The 22,530-nt window shown below is 33.2% G+C and overlaps 1 protein-coding gene across 7 annotated transcripts in view; it reads left to right on the top strand.

Annotated features, from left to right (window-relative positions):
- LOC118744211 (growth factor receptor-bound protein 2) overlaps positions 1-22,530 on the top strand; it is a 65,675-nt gene that overhangs the window by 37,209 nt on the left and 5,936 nt on the right. The gene's annotated exons all lie outside the window — the stretch shown is intronic.

The following is a 22,530-nucleotide window of genomic DNA, read 5'->3' as shown; positions in this document are numbered from 1 at the left end:
GAAAAATTTAAAAGACAAGCAACAATAAAAAGTATAAACAAAGTAAATTAACTGAAGATGAATGGAATGTCTATGAAATTGTGTTGGTTGGCGCAAAGTAGAAGACGCGTAAGCCTAAAAAAAAAAAAACAAACAAAAAACAAAGCTAAACTAAACATAAATATATGGCTATGGCTGGCTGAAAATTAAAAATTGAGTAAAACGAATTTTGCAGGAAAAAAATTATTGGAAATTTTCCTATATGTATATGCAAACTGAAAGAAAAGCATTGAAAAGTTAATTGCGAAACAAAAAACGATGACAGAAAAATAGAAAATTCGCAACAAAACTTGTGTGGAGTCATATATCATCATCTTAATTACCATCACTGGAAGCTTTATATATGTAGCTAAAGATATTTTATAGTTAGTTACCCATTGATGCAGATGTTCCAGTACCTGCCGCACTGTGGGCAATTTTAGCGCCAAAATAGGAATAAAATTTGACAAAATAACCTACATACATATATACCTGGCGCACGTATTAAAAATCGTTTTTTCACCTTTAAGGCCAGTATTCAGCTCTCAAGAAAAGCAAAAGCTCCATATAAAATGACGTACAAGAAATGGCTGAGATTTTCTTGTGTCAAATTTCCTTAAGGCAGTAGGTACGTAGTTCTTAAGAAATTTGCTACGCTTTCTTCTACGGTTTTCTAACTTTTTTTTTGTGAAATAAGGAGACATATATGCCCGTTCCATTACTTCTTGAGGAAAGAGTGAGACAACAGGCTGTGAAATATCAAATGTTACCGCCTGTTCCAAAAGTTAAATTAAAAAAACTTTAATTAAGGGGATTAGGCAATTTGACGTCAGAAGAAAAAAGCTTAAGAAGATTTAAGCTTGACAGTATTTTTAAGAGAGTTAAAAAAGAGAAAATATCCTGTTTTTGGCTGAGCTTAAGGACGTAATATTTTATTAAAAAAGAATATACATATATAGATTTTTCATGCAATCAGCGCGCAGAAATTACATATGTATATGTATAAGATGATTAATTTGAAGAAAAATTAAAAAAATAACGGATCGGTTGAGAAGTACATACAACATATCTCTGTGATGTCCTAATATGACTGTAAAATACCAACAAAGCTCTAACTAGTTCTTACTACGAGTTGCATTCGATTTTCGATCTTCGCTGATTATCGAAGTTTTCTTACTTTTTTGGCAACTATTTAGACACTAATTTTAAACAATTTTTGTTATCTCATGCAGGTCTAACCTCAAAAGTCTGGGTTTCGCTTATCCAATACTCAGTTGGCTCGAGCGCATTGCTGCAGCCGGTTTTGTGTTGCGGACAGCAAATCTACAAACGCCCCTTTAGACAGTCGGAAGCTTTTGATAAATCTGTAGACGAATTTCCTAAATATAATGTATGTCAAAATGAAAATTCATTCGATCAGCACTTTCGACCGCAGTCGAAGATCGTATGCAACTCATAATAAGAGGCCAAGGAACTTTTTGCATCAGCTTTGCAAGTCATAGAAAACATTTGAAGCTTGGTCATTAGGGTGGTCCAAAAACAGTAGTCGGAATTTTAATGCTCTCACCCCTAGGATTGTTCTATATTGAAAAAAAAATTATACCCTTATTGTTTTTTATTTTGAAATCAAATAATATTTAGAGGTCGCTCAAAGCGCTCAAATTTTTCCATGTATTTTTATATGGGGAAAAAACAACTTTTCATAGAAATGGTATAGAATTCTTGAAAATCAATATTTTTCGATGGTTCTCTTCAGGAGACTTTCTAATAATACCCAATTGTTTATTTAACCATACTTTAATACTAACGATTTTTTATTGGTCCACCCATTGCATTTTTTGGGGTTTTTGCGTGTTTTTGGCGGACCTATAAATTATAGTTGCGATGAAAAATGGTTAAATAAACAATTGGGTATTATTGTTGGGAGTCTCCTGCAGATAAACAGAGCTTTCCGATAGCAAAATATTCATCCTTAAGAATTCTATACCATTTCTACAAAAAGTTGTTTTTTCCCCATATAAAATACATGGAAAACTTTGAGCGCTTTGAGCGACCTCTAAATATTCCTTGATTTTAAAATAAAAAAAATCGGCGGCTCTGGTGTAGTGGTAAGCAGTGCACGCTTCCACTCCGCAGCACCTGGGTTCAAATCCTGGTCAAAGCAACATGGCAAAAAAATATAGAAAAACAGGTTTTTTCTTAACAGCGGTCGTCCCTCGGCAGGCAATGGCCTGTGTATTTCTGCCATGAAAAATAAAAAAAAATTCTTCTATATAAAAGTAGATTTTGATCATGTGTTATATCTATATAACAAATCAACGGCAATTTCTAGCGACTTGAAACTTTCACTAAAAATTTTTCTAGAAACTCTGAATAAAAATTTTTGTAAACTTTATATAAAGTGTGAAACTTTGATTTATGTATATGTTTTATATTATGGAATGAGCTATGTATATTTTCATAAATAATTTATGGAAATCATTTTTCATGAAAATAATTGTGAATATTATATTAGAACAAGGTGTATACTTGCATTTGACGCTGACGGTATGTGTAACTGGCGGCTTCCAGTGATGTGCTTGTCTTTTTTCTATTTTTTTTTTCTTTTTCACAGCACGGTCTTACAACCGCACTTAGTCCATCTCAAGTCGCGGCCGTCAACCTAGTTAGTATGTAGTACTATTTGTGCAGTTGATTAACTTTGTTATTGTCAGCAGTTGTGTATGTTGATCAAGCAACAAGAAACAAGCTAGCGCACAGATGAGTCATGGCAAAAACGCTTGCATACAAATTCATGCAAATACATACATATGTACATTGGAACATAAAAAATATGAATGACGACGACCAACTCTCTAGTAGTTACGAGTTACATAACTACATACATACTAGGGATGTTAATTTTTCTAGCTTTTTCCGATCCCGGGATTTTCGGGATGTCGTTAACAAAATCCCGGGATGCCGGGACTAGGCCCGGGATTTAGATATTCATTACTTTTCAACAACTTAAATCGAAAAAATTGCTTCTATATTGTTTGAGAAGCTCTCCTACCATAGAATAAATAATAAATAAATGGGTTTGAAACCTACTTTTTTATTTAAAGTGGCATATTTATTTTTTTTTCTCTGCCATCAGGATTTATTTTAAAGGGCTTTCTAATTTCAAAGATATGATTAGTTCCAAAAATTATTTAAAAAATTCAATGAAATATAGAATACAAATATGGGTACCAAATGCAAGAGGAAATTTCTTTAGAATTTACAAAAATTTAAATTTTTTGGATTCACAAGGACAAGTAGGTAATTTTTTAAGCTGATAAAGTTAGAAGGAAGAAATTCGAGGATGTTATCGAGTTTATATGTATAAGTCCTTAACTTATAATTTTTTCATAAACAAATATTGCGAAATTTCAAGGATAAAATTATAAAAGGACATTTTCAATACTTAGCAGTCCTTCTGCACCAGCAGCTTGAATCTTTTTATATTCTACAGGATTTCCTCTTTAATTTGATATCCATACTTCTTCTCTAAGCACATTTCTCTGAATTTTTTTTGAATCACTGATGTCAGAGTGAAAAACTAAAAACGCAATTTTACTATATTTGGCCCGTGGTTTCGCGAATATATTGAAATTTGTGTTAAAAATTTACTATCGCGTGGTGTTATATGTATAATGAGCTAGACATTTATAAAAAAAAATATTAATTATTAAATAAAACAAGAAATATAGCCAATACTGGTCCAGAAAAGGAGTTTATATTATAGCCATCAGTGCAAATTACAAATGCCGAAAATCCCGGGATTATTTGCCAAGAATCCAGGGATTTTCGGGACCCTAAAAAGGTCGGCATCCCGGGATTAACATTCCTAATACATACATTTACGGTAGATAGGCTCTTAGCCACTTGTCATCGTGGCCCATTAATGGGCGCGTGCGTGTGCGCTAAGTAGCAGTTACCGGGTAGTTGGGTTGGTCGGTGTAATTTGCCAGCAATGCCATTAGTTAATACTATTCATTTCTAATTGTGTGCATAGCCTTTTATGGTGTTTCTTTGACGCGCATCTAAACACAACAACAACGTCTTTGGCCCTCCCTCTCTGTAATTCTTTATTCGTAATAGGCGCCTACTATCTTTTCCCTCACCTCCCTACTTTTATTTTTCCCATAATTGAGTAGCTGAGTTAGCAATGCTTTTCATTTACATTTATAAGTAATTGCTTGAATGCTTGTTTTGCTGGTGGAAAATTTCTATGTACACGTCTTTATACATTTTCCACATTTGTTTTCTTTTTTGTTTTTTTTTTTTGCAAATGTGAATAATTCAATGAATTAATGAATACGATTGTATGTGTACGTGTTTGAACGATTGAATGTATTTGTTAGTGTGCCAACGTCGCATGATTTAAGTGCAAGGATGACAATAATAAATTAATGAAAAAAAAAATACTTTTCGACTATTTATAACAGAATAACTTAGAAGAGAGTAATAAGAGAGCTCGCCTCTTGGGCCTATTTTTTCATCAGCTGAAACCAAGGTGTGATTGACAACTCAGGTAGGCTCTCTTTTAAGGTACTATTATGCCAAAAAATATAAACAATGGATTCAAAATTCATATAAAATTTTTTCAATTTGACCTTATAGGAGGGTTCTTCTGAGAGCAATGTCAAATTCAATCACACTTTGTGGAATACAATTTGGCTGAAACCAAAATGAAACTGGGCGCCTAAATTTGTACTACATATAGTGACTCAAACAAGTGACCACATGTTGATTTTTTTTTAATATTCACAACGTTTTTCAAGCTGAACTTTTTGTTATTTAAAAAAAAAAAATATTTTCCAGGCTTTAACCTAAACCATATAAACAAATGGTTAAAACTTTAAACAAAATTTAAAAAAAATGTATGTCTATACAATTTAGGTTAACGAAGTGCAAGCTAAAAACTCCCTTTGATTTTTAATGTTTTTTTGTGTTTTTTTTTTGTTTAGTGGCAGGTTTTCCGGTTTGTTTTATATAACAAATGCAATTTATAATAACAGGCGCTGATGTTTTGAAATTATTTTTTTCAAAAGAAATTCGTGCTTATATGTATAAAAAAAGTGCAAAAATCCTTCAGCGAAAAAAGTATTAGAAATCAGCACGATTTTTTTAGCCTCCTGAAACTTGCAATTCATCGGAATAAAATTCTATGGGCTGTAAAAATGTTCTAAAAATTCAGATTAAGAATTTTGAAATTTTGTTCAAGATTTGTTCAATTTTCCTAGATTTTGTATAAAGTTTAAAATTTTGATGTATCTGGTTTTGGTTAAAGCTTGGACACAATTTTTTTAGAAAACATCAGAAAATATTTAACTTTGAAAACATTGTGAATATGAAAAAAAAACCGTGGTCACTTGTTTGAGTCACTGTTGTGTATTTACATACATACGGTAAGCGTCAAAAATATGCATACCTGACGTTTTGACGATTTCATTTATTTATATTTTCCATGGCTTATTTTTCTTATTTTTGCTTTTTAATGTAGTTCAACCGCAAAAACCACGAACATCATTTTTTTTTTATTTCATACAGAGCTCGGAGGAAATGCAAGAAATAGCAAGAAATTTTCAAATTTGATACAAAAAGTACGGGAAAAAAATCATATACGTATGTGGATAATTCCATGTCAACTGAATTATGACGGCGATCCAAAATTGGATTCTATTTTTTTTTTTATTCGTTTGACTTGGAATTTTCCATATATCTCACACGATCATCAAAAGTGACACCACTAAAATAACACGTTCGTCAGAAAATGCCAAAAAACTAATGCTTAGCACATGCTAATCATATGGGCAAAGGTGACTTTACCTTTGGTTTCTTCCACAAATAATAGCAACAATTTGCTCAATTTTTTGCTGAAAGATTAATAAGAGCTCTGTGCAGATTTTTAGTGCATAATTTCCAAAATGGCAAATTTTGAGTTGTGCCACTTTTGAAGATTGTGTTCGTAATCTATATGTATGTACATTGTACACTTTAGTTGGATTTTTTATTTCACTTTAAAGATTTGGGGTGCGTTCAGAAATGCATCAAGCCAAAACATCAGTATCTTTTACTTCTAAACTATAATTGATGGAAATGTCTTATTTACGCAACTAAGGTGAATTCGACTTATAACCGTGGTTGCGCATATTTGACATTTCTATCAATTATAGTTTGGAAATAAAAGAGACTGATACTTTGGCTTCATGCATTTCTGAACGCACCCTTATTCACTTCTAGTTCGTTCAGCTCAATGAACTAGCTCTTATGAGTCTTAGTTCGTTCATCTTATTGAACTATAGTTCACCTAATTGAACTAGTTCGGTAGTAGGAGCTTAGTTACAGAACAATTAGAATGTATGTAAAAAACTGATTTTTTCTAAAAGTCGATGGTGCTCTTCTATAACGACACAATTTAGTCGTCTTCGTTCATTAATCTTGCTCCAATATCACGAAAGGATGTTTAGCTTTCATATGTCCATTTAAATTTTCATGAGAGCCAACAACAATGCTTATGGAAACTTGGCAGTGTCTGCATTTCATTTTCTTTTCTTCAATTTTGCCTTCAAAATGCGACCAAATTGCGCTTCGCTTTGGCATCTGAAAGCGAAAGTATTTTGTTAAACACGAATTTCGAAAAACTCAACTCAAATATTTACTTTTTTTTACATTGAAAATTCAAGGAAATAAAATGGAGCTCCGATCAGTTGCTTCTTTATACCCTTTCACAGAAAAACAAGATGTCATATGTGTTAAAATTACATTTACATTTTTATTGGAGTGTTGGCACAAAAAAATTCAGTTCACTTTAATGAACGAACTATTTACTGAACTAGTTCAATTAACACAGCTGGCTCTTTCGCTCTTTAGTTCAAAAGCCCCCCTAATGTACACCAAGGGGAAAAGTAATTAGCACCATGACATTTGCACCGCTTTTGAAGATGTTTCTTTTGTCTACTTAATGTTTATTATTTTTTACAAAACTATAGCTCAATATCTAACAAAAAGCATGTAAGTTCAAATTTCAAACTTTATGCAAAAATTAGGTAAATTCAACAAAGTTTCATTAAAATTTAAACTTTTTAAATCAGAATGTTTATAAAAAATGTTGGAAAGCAGATTTATAGGCCATTAAAATTAAGCATAATTCCGTTGATTCTTGTTAATTTTATTTTTTTTGCTGACGGTGATACTCAAAGTTCAATATTTGCGTTGAGTTGATTTCTTTTTTTCGCCGCTGATCTTTTGTGATTTTTTTCATATAAAAAGGGCAATTTATATAAAAAAGGCGTTGATTTTTATTTAATTTTTTCCATTTTTCTCCATAAGAAATCCATTTTATATGGCAAAAAGTGCAAAAGGCCATCAGAAAAAAAATTAAAAATCAACGCGATTTTTAAGCCAAAAAAAACAAAATTTTGGATGTTCTTTTTGATTGTCGACTTTTTTTAATTTTTTTTACATACATATATACCTACATATGTATATGGTTTTAGTTATAGTATAAATAATATTTTTAACATAAAATTTTAGCTTTAGAATACATATTTATGATTCGCTTGGAAGAAAGCTAAATTTTTTTTAAATGGTGCGTGAGACGCTTTAATGTAACTATAAAGTAACGTATGTACATATGTAGGTCATATATGTAATACTCCTATATTGGCAGTAAGAGCTAGTACCGTCCGAAAACACTACAGTACAGATATATCAATAAACACGTACGAAAGGAAAGGAACACATCCGTTTATAAATAAACATGTACACAACACATATACAAAAACGGCACTCAAGTACACAATACATTGACAAAAACGGTACTAGACTGTCTCGCTTTGATTTCGGAATGCTTACACATTGAGAAGTTAGCTTACTGCCAATATAGAAGTATTACATATATGATGTAGGTACATATTTCAAATCAAAGACAACAAGCCTACACACTTGGTGATTAATGAAAATTCCATTCACGTTATTCATTTCAAACACACGCAATTTTTTTTAGACAAGTCAAACACAGCCTTGAATAACGAACATACATATGTACATATGTACACTAGGATGGGTCAAATTTTTTGCATCAAAGGCACATCGCGATTATGGTTATTTAGGTCATTTCAAGCATTTTTGCCCAAGAAACCATAGGTCTAAAATGAATTTCGAGCCAGCGATTTTTTCTATCTAGTTTTTTCTCAAAAAGTGGCTCACCTGTTGAAACATCTGTATTGAAAACTAGCCAAAATGTGTATCTGGGGTCGAGGAATCCATTTCTGGCATTAATTTTTTCTTTTGAGAGCCGCCAGTGGGCGCTTCCGTACATTTTTAAATAGCCTAAAATATTCAGAGTTAAAAATTAGGGGGAAGGGAGGTGTATTCATGCACAACTTATATCGATTTTATTCAATTTCGGGCAAAAAACTCGTTGTTTTTTATTTGTTTTCCGAATTTTACAGCACACATTTTTTTCTTATTGAAATATAATTTTTTTTATTCAAAACTTCAACTTAAAAGATTAAAACATACTAAATGTAAATGAACAAAGAAAACATAAACAATTTATACTGTTTCAGTTTTTAAATACGTATAACGTTTTTTTTTTATACCCGAGCGCACTTGTGCACAAGGGTATATTAATTTTGTTCACATAACGGTTGTTTGTAACAGCCGAAACGAATCGAGACAGATACAGACAAATGTATACAAAAATGCTCAGAATAAATAGAGAAGTCGATTAAGCCATGTCTGTCTGTCCGTCCGTCCGTGTACACGATAACTCGAGCAAAAATTTAGATATCTCAACGAAATTTGGTATGTAGGTTTCGATTTACCCAAGGTAGGTTGGTATTGAAAATGGTACTGTAACCACGCCCACTTCCCATATAACGGTAATTTTCAGAAATACGAAAACTGCGATATTTTAGTAATTACTGGAGATTATTCACTCAAAATTGATATTTACAATATGTTTTAGACGAAAAATAAGAATATTATAAATTTGGAAAATGGGCGTAGCCACGCCCACTTATGGTTACATGTGTATATCTTGGTAACCGCTGCACCAATTTCTTCCAAACTTGGCAAAGTTGTTGGCCTTCGCACAACATACCAAATGGCCGCAAATTTTTAAAATCGGACAATAACCACGCCCACATCCCATATAACGGTAATTTAGAGAAATACAAAATCTTCGATAAATCAGTAAATATTAAAGCTAATTTATTCAAAATTGATGCTTGCAACAATTCTTAACCAAGAAATGTGTTTGTGATAAAATTTTGGAAAATGGGCGTGGCACCGCCCACTTATGATCACATATGTATATGTATCTCGGTAACCGTTCTACCAATTTGTACTATACTCGGTGTGGTTATTGTGCTTGCCACATAAAAGCAAAACGTTGAAAATTATTGAAATCGGACTAAAATTGCGGCCGTTTTTCATATAACGGTAAATTTAAAATTTCGCTTGAAACTTCAAAATTTCGAAATTTAAGGACTCTAATTTACTCAAAATTGATACGCCCCAGCTTACCATGTAGCGGTAGCTTTCGGAAAGGTGAAAAATATATATTTAATACTTGCGCCGGGTATTTAATGTTCGGCTCCGCCTGAACTTAGACTTTCTTACTTGTTAATTTTATGTTGGTAATACTGTTTATCGACATACTGTATGACAAATGACATGTGTGACAGCATGCTTTTTCATTTTCATACTGTGTTTAATATGTACAATAAAATAAATAAAAATAAATAAGAAAAAAATTTCAACGCTGAACATTTTAGGCTATTTAAAAATTTAAATTGCATTATGAGAAAGTTAAATTTCGTGGATTTTCGCAACAATGTTTTCGATTTTCGAAAAAAAGGCGTTAAAATCGAAAAAAAAGTACGGAAGGGCCCTCTGGCGGCCCTCAAAAGAAAAAATGAATGTCAGAAATGGATTCCTCGACCCCAAAACCCCCAGATACACATTTTGGCTAGTTTTCAATACAGCTGTTTCAACAGGTGAGTCAGTTTAAAAAAAAAAAAACTAGATAGAAAAAATCGCTGGCTCGAAATTCATTTTAAACCTATGGTTTCTTGGGCAAAAACGCTTGAAATTACCCAAATAACCTTAATCGCGATGTGCCTCTCGTAATTTTTTTGGGCCCCTACAAATCGACCCAACCTAATGTACACCTATAAAAAATGTATATACATAAATATTTTCTAAACTATTTTACTTCGCACATACATACGTAAAAAAGGTACTCGTACGATTGTGACTGTTTATTAAGCCAATTTGGCAATAATAAACCAAACAATGGCGTACAGATAAGATGAAATTGGATAAAGATTTAAAACATTGCTCGGAAACAGCATTAAAAAAATATAAAATGACGTAGCAGAAAATTGTAAATTAATTTACTGGTCTCAAGGTTTCCACGCCGCAAAAATCCGTTAATATTTGAAAGAAATTTGCTTTTCTTTGAAACCTCAATACCTACGTATTAAATTGATTGACTTATTTCTTGGCTTCGCTTAATTTCTAGGAATAAACCGCGAAACACATTTTAACTTTAAATCCCGGCAATTAATTTTTTCTTTTCCCTTTAAAATACCTAAATGATATCTTAAAATTTAATTTTTCACCTGATGCAGAAGAACTGTGCAGTGAACTTTAAAGCAATACAACTTAACACTTAAATTTGACCTTCGCAGATTTGTTTATCTTTTTTCTTTCGTTTTCAGTTTATTCTCAGTTTTTATTTTTTCTTTATAAATTACACTTCATTTACGCTTACACCCATTAAATACCCTTACGGAGATTTTTATGTTTCATCTGCCACCCCTTCTCTGGAATATTCATTTCATTTACTAAGAATGTACATGTGTACTTATTGCTGCAGCAAGTGCAATAACCAAAATAAAATATTAGGGTTATTCTCTGAGTCTTGCAAAGCCCTTGCATGGTGCACAGATTGCACGGTAAAAACCGGTTTTCGTATGGGACAGCTTTGCAAACCGTGCAATCCGTGCACCGTGCAAGGGCTTTGCAAGACTCAGAGAATACCTATTGTATATACCAGTGCATGTATTTATGTACATAGTAAACAGCTGTATACACAGATAAATGAAGGAATGCCTTTTGTAATGTGATAAATATGTGGGGGAGGCTGCGGTGCCACTGTTTGGTAGCTTACCGCACGTACATGGCATACATACATACATACTCGTAAAAACACCCAAACAGTTACGCATCCAACGCAGAAATATACATTACATCTGTATACCTCGGTAATCGCACGTGGTTTGAAGATTTATTTTTCTTGTCAGAGATATAGATATATATGTATGTAGATTAGGGTGCGCCACCTGCAAAGCAAGACAGCCCCTCAAAAAATTTGCAAAATCGGATAGTCGAAAGACGTGCCTTCAGAGCCCTAAAGGCTGGCGCAAAAAAAGGCTGGCGTAGCCGTGATGGAGACAGCGTCTTGCGATATCCGATTTTTTAAATTATTTTTTTTTATACATACAGTCAGCGTCAAAAATATGAATATCGAAATATGAATGTGAACACATTTTGACGATTTTCTTCTTTTATATTTTCCATACAATCTTTTTTTTTCTTATAAAAATATAATTCATTCTACAGAAAAAAACGAGAACAAGGGAAAATTCAAGAAATATCAAATAATTTACATTTTCAACTTTTCAGTTCGATTTCTTAACGCATGAACAAAATCTGTTTTTATATGAAAGAAAATGCGCAACACCCTCGACAAAAAAATCTCAAAAATCAACGGTTATTTTTTATAGACTTGAAACTTTCACCTTATTATAGTACTAAAATTTAATGTGCTACAAAACTGCATACCCAGAATTTTTCTAAGAAATCGAATTAAAAAGTTGAAAATGTTGATGACAATTTTTTGGTAGTTCTTGAATTTTTCCGAGATATATATGAAATTGAAAAAATTGATTCTGCTGGTTTTTGCTGTTGAACTAACTATATTTTTATAAAAAAATAAGAAAAATTTTCATATGGAAAATATAAATAAAGAAACGTCTAGGTATTCATATTTTTGACGTTGACTGTGTGTATGTAGCTTACAAAAAAATTGTCTCCATAAAAATAAAGCGCACACTAATATGCATACATACATACATAATTAGATATGTATGTGATTTATTTACTGTTTTGCCATTTTATTTCTGAAGCTCAAATTACTTTCGAATGCAATTGAAGGCGTTCCACGTGTACTAGTACAGATGACGCACTTTGTTCGCAAATTTTAATTTATGTGAATTTATTTATGTTGTTTAAGGCGTGATTTTTTTTTTTAAGGGAAAAAATTTCCAACGCTTGCTCCTTAATTACGATAAAGGTTAGAGCTTGTTGAAGCTGACTATCGTTAAAACAGTTATAGGCATATTTATTTAAATACATACAATTGTAATCAAAGTAGCTGTTTGCATGCTAACTGTCTAAGTACAAGAGTGTTCGATTATTCGCGTTTTTTTTTCGAAAACCGGTTTTCGAGTTATGCGAGAAATGGAAATTGAGAAAAACTGGATAAACCGGTTTTATTTTAGATATTTCCTCTACAGTAACACTTACTGTTAGTCAGAAATCAGGTCGAGAATAACAAAACCAATAAGGCAAAATAAATTCGAGGCATTTTGGATTAAAAGTAAAAATTTGCAAATAAATTCACTTTATGGAGTTCACCGATCTTCACAAGATTAGATCGTTAAAATAACACTGCTTCTTCGGAGAAAAACTCGCGCGACTTAGGCAAAGTGTAGTAAGCTGCTACAACCAAAATACATCGAAAGGTTACATCGGCGCACCAAAAAGTGGTGTGTGCTTTTGAGGTCCTTTTGACTCCTACACCTCCTAAATTTCGAGTAAATTACGAAAAACCGAAAAAATAACAAAAAATTCGCCATTTTTGTAATTTATTCGAAATTTTGAAGGTGTACGAGTCAAACGGACCTCATTTCACCCTTTTGTAAATTTTGGCCGCCTTCGTTCGGTGATTGTACCGATCTGATTTCAAAACCAAGAACACCATGGGCTAGATAGTTTTCTGTAGATATTGGTCTTATGATTTCGAAATCAGTTTCCAAAATTTCCGTATTTGTGTATAGTAGTTGTTGCAAGCTGTTAAATTTGAGCGGTTTTCACATTTTTTTTTAGTTTCTTCGTATTTGAAATTAAACTTTGTAATAAAGATAAATGTAATGATGAAGAAATAAATTTTAACGATTAGGACAAAAAGTGAAGACAAAATTGATGATAAATACGAAAATGAAAGCATTGAAAAGTACAAAAGAATTAGGGTAACTGAAAGGGTAAGAAAATTTATTGCAAATTTTCTATAGTAATCGAAATAAATTCGGTCATAAGAAATTAAGTTATCGAAAGCTAGCAATTTAAGAAATTTATTGACTTATCGCAACGTATCGAATTATTCAAATTGATCAATGTTTTTTGAGTTGTCGAAATTTTCGGGATTATGGAAATTTGTCAAGTTAATGAAATTTATCAAGTTATCGATATTTATTGAATTATAATTACTTATATAGTTAACGAAATTCATCGAGTTATCGTAATGCATCGAGTTCTTTCAACTTATCGAGTTATCGATATTTATTGATTTACTGAAATTTGTCGATTTATCGAATCGAAATTTTGGAATTTTCAAAATACATAAGTTTATCGAGTCATCACTGCTTAACCAATTTTATCGTGTTACAAGAGTGTAGCCGGCGGTATATTTCGAAAGATACGAAGCTATGGAAAATTCAGGAATGGGTGAATTTAGCACGAGAAATCCAAAAATGATGTCCATTTCGATCTGTGACAGTAACTTTTTCCTACAGGGGAGAAAATCCAAGACCGTTTGGAGACGGGCTCGCCGATATACTTACACATATTTTCAGCTTTCTCTTACACAATGTTGACCTACGAACCGGCAATCCCGTCTGCAGACGGTCAAAAATGCAAAACTGGGGTTTTACATGTCGGCAAGCCGGTCTTTTAACAACGAAATCCACCGAATTTTTTTATATCAAAAAATTTTTCAAAAGAAAAAATTTCTTTAATTACGAAATTACTAAATAGCAAGAAATAATTTACTTTAACCGTGTTTTCAAAATCTGTAATTCAACTGCCGATTAAAATAAAACGGATTGACATAACGGATTAAAATTTACATCGCCGGAAAGGTTCGATTTTTGTCTAAAGATCGTGCCTTACGAATATAGAAAAAAATTATTATAGGTGCACTAAAAAGGTATTTAGTTAACGACCGTCTGAAGGCGGTTCAGCCTACTTGAGGATTAACCGAGTTATCGAAATTTGCAGAGGTATCCAAAGTTTATCGAGTTATCAAGTTATATCGATATATATTTAAAGTCATCGATATTTATTGAGCCCTTGAATCGCACAGTTATCGAAAATTATCGAAATTAGGCGAGTTATCGAATTTTGTTGAGTTATCGGATTTTAATGCCTCTGAATTTCATTAAATTATCGATATGTATTAAATAGTCGCAATTTGACGACAAGCTAGAATGTATCAGGTCAATTACAAGCCCTGCTGAACTCCTCCAAAGACCTTCAAATATATAAAAAATTGTAGACACGTTTTAGTTCCAAAGCCGGAGATATTCCGGTAAGTAATTTTGTACCTTATAAATTAAACGACGTGGTAAGTTAGAAAACCTCTCCAAGGGTACTACTTTCATGTGATGCTGTATATGCTGTGATTGTCAACTATATATTCGTTTCAGTTTCTATTGAGGTATACATAAATACATATATAAAGCTATACTTTATTTGATTTCGAATTACTTGCTACTAATTTGTATGCAACATTTTTCATTACCGAAAATTTAATTTACCGGTTTTCCATGATTTTTTTAGACGAATTTTTAGTCTTATGCTACTCTACGTGCCTTTTCTAAATACAATCAATCTTCCTGTTGTTTAACTACAAAATTCACACAAATCGTGCAATATTGCAAAAAATTTCGCAATTGTGAGAAACGTTTAAAAATTTCAAATTCTTTACTTAAGTTCATCAGTAAATATACTCTCATTCATACTTGCATAGTTGCACGCTCGCATGCATATCGAACACATACATATGTATGTACATACATGCATACAAGCATAGTAACACACTTAAGCACATATTTACTTTCTTTCGTCGTAAATTAATCTGTGAATTCACTTTATCTTGTTTACACATTTTTTTGTCTTTCCTTTCTATCAGTTGCACTACTGTTCGTGCAGCTAGAATTAACAATTTATTGATGTTATTTATGTTATGTAACTGGAAATTCCGAGATAAACGATACCTAATAACAGCGAAGATTGTGTTTATAAATAAAGTTATCTTCCCTCCTAGCTCGCAAGTATTGGCACTTTTTTATACAAAACTGACGTAACTATTTGTTGTGTTTATAAGTAGGTTATATGATTTACTATGATATGATTTTAGTATTAAAATATGTCGCTGAATCTTTACTAAGAACATTATGTGTCCAATGAATCACATTTGAGACTTTGTGAATGAAATTCGTACTTCTCGTTTTGCTCATCCAGGTTCGAGAGCCTTAAGCCGCACTCGCTTCAGCTTCTGAAACTTCAAGCAGCTCCCGTACTTTGGGGACATATCCTAGCGATAGAGACGCTGCTTCTTGCCCACCGGTGTATGGTGGGTTCGAAGGAAGGCAAGGCTGACTTTGCTGGAAGCCCTGCGATCTCCATAGTCTTTCTGGCGGGGGTCTGTATCCAGCTGAGATGTTAAGTCCATCATTTCGCACCCTAAGCAGTCCTATTGTACAGCCAGAGGATGGTATTTGGTCACCGCTTTTTGTGCATGGCATAGATCCATTTCGGCCTCTTTGGCCTTTTGGTAGATACCTTTCTAGAAAATTTTGCGGTGCTTTCATTCTTGCATTCTACCAGGAACATTCTTGATCGGGAAAATACTGCGCAGAACGGCAACGGATGCGGCAAGCCTTTATAAATCTCGTGCATTATAGTATGTAGCTGCCTTTAGGATAGTAAGCTCGTTCGAACTCAGCGCTTCCGCGGGATAGTTTCTGGATAGCACTGCAAAGCTGATGTTCCCTTAGGTCCTCACAGTAGCTTTGGAGTCTGTCCGTTACCAACCCGCGTAGCCGTTGGTTCGAAGTGCCGACCACCTGCTGCCGATGTCTGAAAGGATGTATGTATGTTCCAAGAACAAGGATTTTATGTAGCCTACTTTCCCGCTCCTCCGCTTTACAGCGGATGCAGATGTGCTATTACCCCTAGATCTTCTTGCTTGGTCCCTACTTTGTCTGCGTTTTTAGGAGTATAACCTACCGTACAGAAGCAACTCTCTGTCGTTCTCAGAAGTGACGTGCCTATGATGCTCTGTAATATTTGTCCTCTTCCAGTTTCCAGTGATCTCACGCCCACCGATTTTCTTTGAGGCTTCTGATGGCTTGTAGTCGGCTTTCCAGGTGCAGCCCCTGGAGGGGGGGTTTTCCAGGAAACTCTTTCTGCACTCTTAAAATTTTCGGCCTCTTGTCTTTGATCGTTCCTGCTTCTTTTTGTAGTTGTCGCTGGTGATTCTAGTTAATTAGACATTCTCCCAATAGGTGAGCGAAGAGCCATAATGCCGCATATTGGCCATTTCATTCCTATCCCCAAGAGCTCTACTTAACCTTCAGGGATCTGTAGGAAAATGTATTGTGCTATGGCATAATGGCTCCCCCAAGCCTTACTGGGCAATTCTGGCAACTATCTTCAAAGCTCTTTACTCTTTAGTGTCTTTCATGAATGACATGCTAAGATCTGCTAACGAGGAGATCTTATCGTTATGGTGTTCACCTTTTATAAATAAGTTTTTTTTTCAATTAAATTAAATTAAAAAAACATCATATATGTTATTCTTTTTAAAACAAAAAGAGTAATACATTAAAGAAAATTATATTTGAAAAAGAAAAGAAAATACAAAATTAAAATAAAGCAAAAATAAATAAAAATATTTTCAAAACTTAAATGAAATAAAAATAAAAATATTTTTCTTAAAAAATAAAATCTAAAACATAATTAGACAAAGAAAAAAAAAAAGGAAAAATAAATATTTTTAAAACAAAATCTAAAATTTAAAGGAAAATTGAATTAAAGTAAGGCAAAAATATAAATATAAATATAAATATAAAAAATCATAAAAAAACAAAAAATAAATAAATGAAATAAGAAACAATAAAATCTAAAAATGAAATTAACGAAAGTAACAAACTTAAAAAAAGAAAAAAGAACTTAAATAAGTTCCTTAAAATTAAATTAAATAAAAAATTTTCTTTTTAAAACATCTACCCCAAAATACGCACACTTTCGCAGTCACATTTTGCGCATGTATTGAAAACACATCGACAAAAAATGCTGCAAACGTAACACAAAGTTATATTTTTACTAAGGTAACGTCCATAATATTTAAAATTTTGTAGTAGAACGATAATAAATTTTAAAGTACACATTGTACTACGTGATGCCATCAGCCAAGAAGATTGCGCTAGCAACAATGCTCACTTTGCTAAGAAAACAACGATCATCGATTCTATGACTTTATGCAAGCAAGATTACCCTGCGAAATGAGCAAAACTTACACGAAAAAAAGTTATATTTGTTAAAGCGTGGGAAGAATCATTTTTGTTTGCTTAAAAAACCATAACGGTGAACCCATTTGCTAAACACTGATTGGCAAGCAAATCAAATAAGCTTTTGTACTGTCGGTGAGAAAGCAAAGCTCTTTTGTAAAAGCTCGCACAATGTGCATACATGTGATTTGGACGTATCTGTTTGAAAAAAAAATATTAAAAAATAAAAAATACCCACATAAAATTAATTTCTAAAAATTAAGTGCAATTTTCATATTTAAACAAAATTAAAAAATACTAAAAAAATAAAAGAAAAAATAAGATCCCAAAAATTAAATAAATAAAAAAAGTTATAAAATATAAAAGTAAAACAAAAAATACATAAAATAAGTTTCTAAATATTAAGGGCAGTTAAAAAATATATATTTTTCTTTTAAAAACAATAAAATCTAAAAATTGAATTAAAATACATTAAAAAATAGAAAAAATTCCGCTACCCGCGGACTAGAACCCGGATCTTCACCTCTCTGAACTTGGCAGGACAACTTTTTCTCAAAGCAAAAATTCCTATCGCATAATTTGCCGTTAATTATCCGTAAATTATCCGTGAAAAGAATAATTTTGCCGCGGACATATTTTAAAAAATATCCACGGAAGTTAGCAGGGCACCTTCTGAAAAGCAATAAAGGGAACCAGCTAAACCCAAACTAACTATTTGATAATTTGCCGTAAATTATCCGTTGTTTATCCGTGAAAAGAATAATCTTGCCGTGGAAGTCAAAATCTACGGTCTATTTTTTCGCGGAAGCCCAACATTTACACGAACATGAAAATATTGTCGGTTAACCGTCAAAGCGAAACCGAAATCGAACGTTCGGTCGAACACAACAATGGCACGCTTTCATCCAAATTGGCAGTCCTGATCAGCGACGCAAAAGTTATCTTTCTCTCTCTCGCATGGCGTCACATGGCGAAGAATTAACCGTTGTCTCTTCTCCAAGCGCATATGTATGTACATATATTTGTAAACGTACAGTTATGTCGTCGACTCCGACGTCTAATGTTTGCGTTCTTTAAGCACTTGCTGACTCCCTCCTGGTTAGGTTTGTCTATGAGAGACGCAAACATTTCCCCTCTCTCTCGCGCATGGCGTCACATGGCGTAGAACTAAACGCAGTCTCTTCTGCAAGCGTAAAAGTAAGACGCCTTTTAGACACGTCAAGTCTTGCTTTCAAGTCTGCTCGGTTCGTTGGAGAAGGAGGTGTGAAGAGAGGGGAGGTGAGAGGAGAGAGTAAAAGGGGTCTAAAAGCATGTAAACGTTTACCGCAATCATAATATGAACCGTTATGTGTTCGAATCGGTCATCTGCAAATTCTCCGCTTAGGCATGTCTATCAACGACTCAAAAATTTAGTTCCGTGCATGATGTCGCATGGCTAGGAATTAAATGTTGGCTGTTCTGCAAACTCGTAGCGCAAATTTATTTTAAAATTGATCGGCCTCGCAGTGTGTACTGTCGATTTGTGGACTCGAAATTTTCAAGCTTTAAGTTGTTACAAAGTGTTTATTTGCTAAAATGAGTTCACGTCGTCGCGGAAAACCGAGTCTCGCTGACTCAGGTGCAGTTATTAAAGAAATAGTTTCTCATAAAGAAAAATTGGTTCAAAATGGACATATTTTAAGTGCTTCAAATGAAATATGGACGCGGCTTGCCACTGACTTGAAATTAGCCCCGTCAACTCTGTACTCATATGTGGTTAATAATAGATACAATTTAAAAGAAATACTTATAAAAAAAGGTGCCAATGAAAGTATGTACAGTGAAGTGAGTGCAAGGGACAAGAGTGTAAATTCGTCTGTAGCTTCCGTAGACGAAACTCAGAAATTTTCCTTTACAATAAATAGAGGAAATTTTGAAAAAATGATAACAGAGTTATCATACTATACATTAAATAATGGCACAAAAAGGCGGAGGACGAAGACGATTTTGAAACCTAACCTTTGGAGTGATCAGATCTCGCACGACATTAGGGATCATTTGAAACTAAACATGGCGCACCATTTAGGAAGTTAGCAGGGCACGCGATATTTTTTAAAATGTGTCAGCCGCAAGATAATTCTTTTCACGGATAAACAACGGATAATTTACGGCAAATTATCAGATAGTTAGTTTGGGTTTAGCTGGTTTCCTTTATTGGTTTTCAGATATTTTTTAAAATGTTTCCGCGGCAAGATAATTCTTTTCACGGATAATTTACGGCAAATTATCAAATCGTTAGTTTGGGTTTAGCTGGTTTCCTTAATTGGTTTTCAGATATTTTTTAAAATGTTTCCGCGGCAAGATAATTCTTTTCACGGATAAACAACGGATAATTTACGGCAAATTATCAGATAGTTAGTTTGGGTTTAGTTGGTTTCCTTTATTGGTTTTCAGAAGGTGCCCTGCTAACTTCCACGGAAGTTAGCAGGGCATTCGATATTTTTTAAAATATGTCCGCGGCAAAATTATTCTTTTCACGGATAATTAACGGCAAATTATGCGATAGGAATTTTTGCTTTGAGAAAAAGTTGTCCTGCCAAGTTCAGAGAGGTCGGATCTTCCGAATGCCGCGGCTGTACTTTGCTAACTCGGTCATTGCGATGGTTGGAGCGAGGTGAGCTAAATGATATACAAGTGCTTTCCCTCAAAATAGCTTTCCACCAGAAGTGATGAATGTGAGAGCTTTTTTCTAAGACTTTTGCGCTAGAATAACAAACGCCTTTCGAACTACTTTCTTGTCATCTGTCTTTCATCTGTCTTAGAAAGACCTTTTACCATATTAGCCAGAATGGCCCTGTTATAGTTTTATCTAAATTGTTCCTTTTTAATTTAAAATTTAAAATTTTATGCATCGATGTCAATTTAAAAACTATAAATATATCTATAACTCGAATTATATCTATAACAAATCTGTAACCATATCGATTCCGACAGCGATTAATATATCGAATAACTTGGACTATATCGATAACATTTTCCATAACTACTCGATTATGGTGTCGATAACATTTACCATAATTACATCGATTATAATATCGATAATATTTTCCAATATTACATACATATGTATATCGATTATGATGTACATAACTTTTTCTTGATATCATCGATTATAATATCGATTTCACCTCATGATCCCAACAAAGCCTTGTAAATGCTAAATTTATTCACATTATACATTCAATTTTCATTTCCAAATATAATTAACTTTTATTTTTTACGACCTCTAAATTACTTAAAGTCCACATCGAATCGCTGCATCGTAAATATGTATGTATTTTTCAATTTGCTTCCGCACTAAAAATTATTTATGACTTTTTGTCAACAAATTCTCGCGTTGCAATGTTTTTTTCCTTTAAGTGTTTGTGTCAGCTCCACGTCACTTGGCAACCGCTTTGTACTTGTTCGCGACTCAATGCATTTGGGTCAGCGCAGCTGCCGGTGACGGATATTCTACATTTCGACAAATAATAGGGGTATTCTCCAAATCTTGCAAAGCCATTGCACGTAGCACGGATTGCATGGATTGCATAACTTGCAAACACACAACAACAAAATACATGGGAAACGACATTTCCTATCGCTGCAAAATATGCAACGTCGAAACCCATGTATATATTTTGCAAAATAGCATAGCAAGATATATGCGACCCTGTGCTAGTTGTTTTGTTGTTGGAATTGCTACATATTTCTCTCATTCCTCTCATCTCGCTCACTTCATTTTTTTCTGCTGTCTCTTGTTATTGTATTTGATACATAACTTCGCTGCTTGCTACCCATGCATTCTACCACTTTGCAATGGGGTGCTCTCGTACTCTTCGAAATTTGGGATAGTATTTTTGCATTTCGTGCAATACGTGCATCGTGCAATACTTCGAGAATACCCCTAATGTCTATTCTCATAGCAAATGCTTATGTTGGTATGTATGTATGTATGTTGCATTTTAATCATTTTTTGACAATACTCTTACATTAAGTGCCACTTTTTTGTCAAATCTGTAGCATCGTCATAGAAAAAGGCTCATTCCAATTAAAATTTTCTAAAGTATACTAATGCATATGCATGAGCCGAACTCATTAATAAAATTAGCGCATTTGTAACAAAATAGAGAATATCATGAAAAAGCCTATTTCGAATGCTGCAAATCGAAAAAAACCAAGCGTTTATTATGCAAATCATTTTACAAACCTGCATAATGTTCTATCATTAAATATAAAGTTTTTAAGCAAGTCAAGAATTGAACTTCGTTCTAATCGGCATTGTGTCACAAATGAGCTTACATCGCTGTGCTACATACTATGTAAATGTTTTTAGCCTCGAAAACACCAAAGGGGAATTTTTACCAGAATAAGCTCGGGCAAAATCATTTTATTGAGGTGTCGAAATTACTATGAAATATAATCGATCCCTAAGTTTTTTAGTTTCTATTTGTAAACCCTATTTTATAACACAGTTGAGAACTGCAAATTGAATTTGTTCTCTTTTGAGTTATTGCTAAGCCAATTTAGTCCTGAGTTCAGACAAATTTTTCTAATGCCACTGAAAAGTGCAGAATAGTGAATTTCCCTTCACGTGGCTCAACATCATAACTCATGAACAAATATTCAAATACATAATAGCTTCGGGGGGTTTCTAAAAATATACTAACTGGCGTAAAGCGTTTCACGAATCTTCCTCTGTTGGCAGAATAGTCAATTTCCCTTCATGTGACTTAAGATCATACTTTATGAATTCGTATTTATGACCCAATTTAGCTGAGTGTTAAATAATACGTTGGCTAAGAATAAATATTGGACT

Source organism: Rhagoletis pomonella, unplaced genomic scaffold, assembly GCF_013731165.1.
Source record: "Rhagoletis pomonella isolate Grant_MI unplaced genomic scaffold, Rhpom_1.0 Rhpom_scaffold_00008, whole genome shotgun sequence".
In the NCBI taxonomy this organism is placed as follows: domain Eukaryota; kingdom Metazoa; phylum Arthropoda; class Insecta; order Diptera; family Tephritidae; genus Rhagoletis; species Rhagoletis pomonella.
This window is presented reverse-complemented; position numbering and strand designations above follow the sequence as displayed.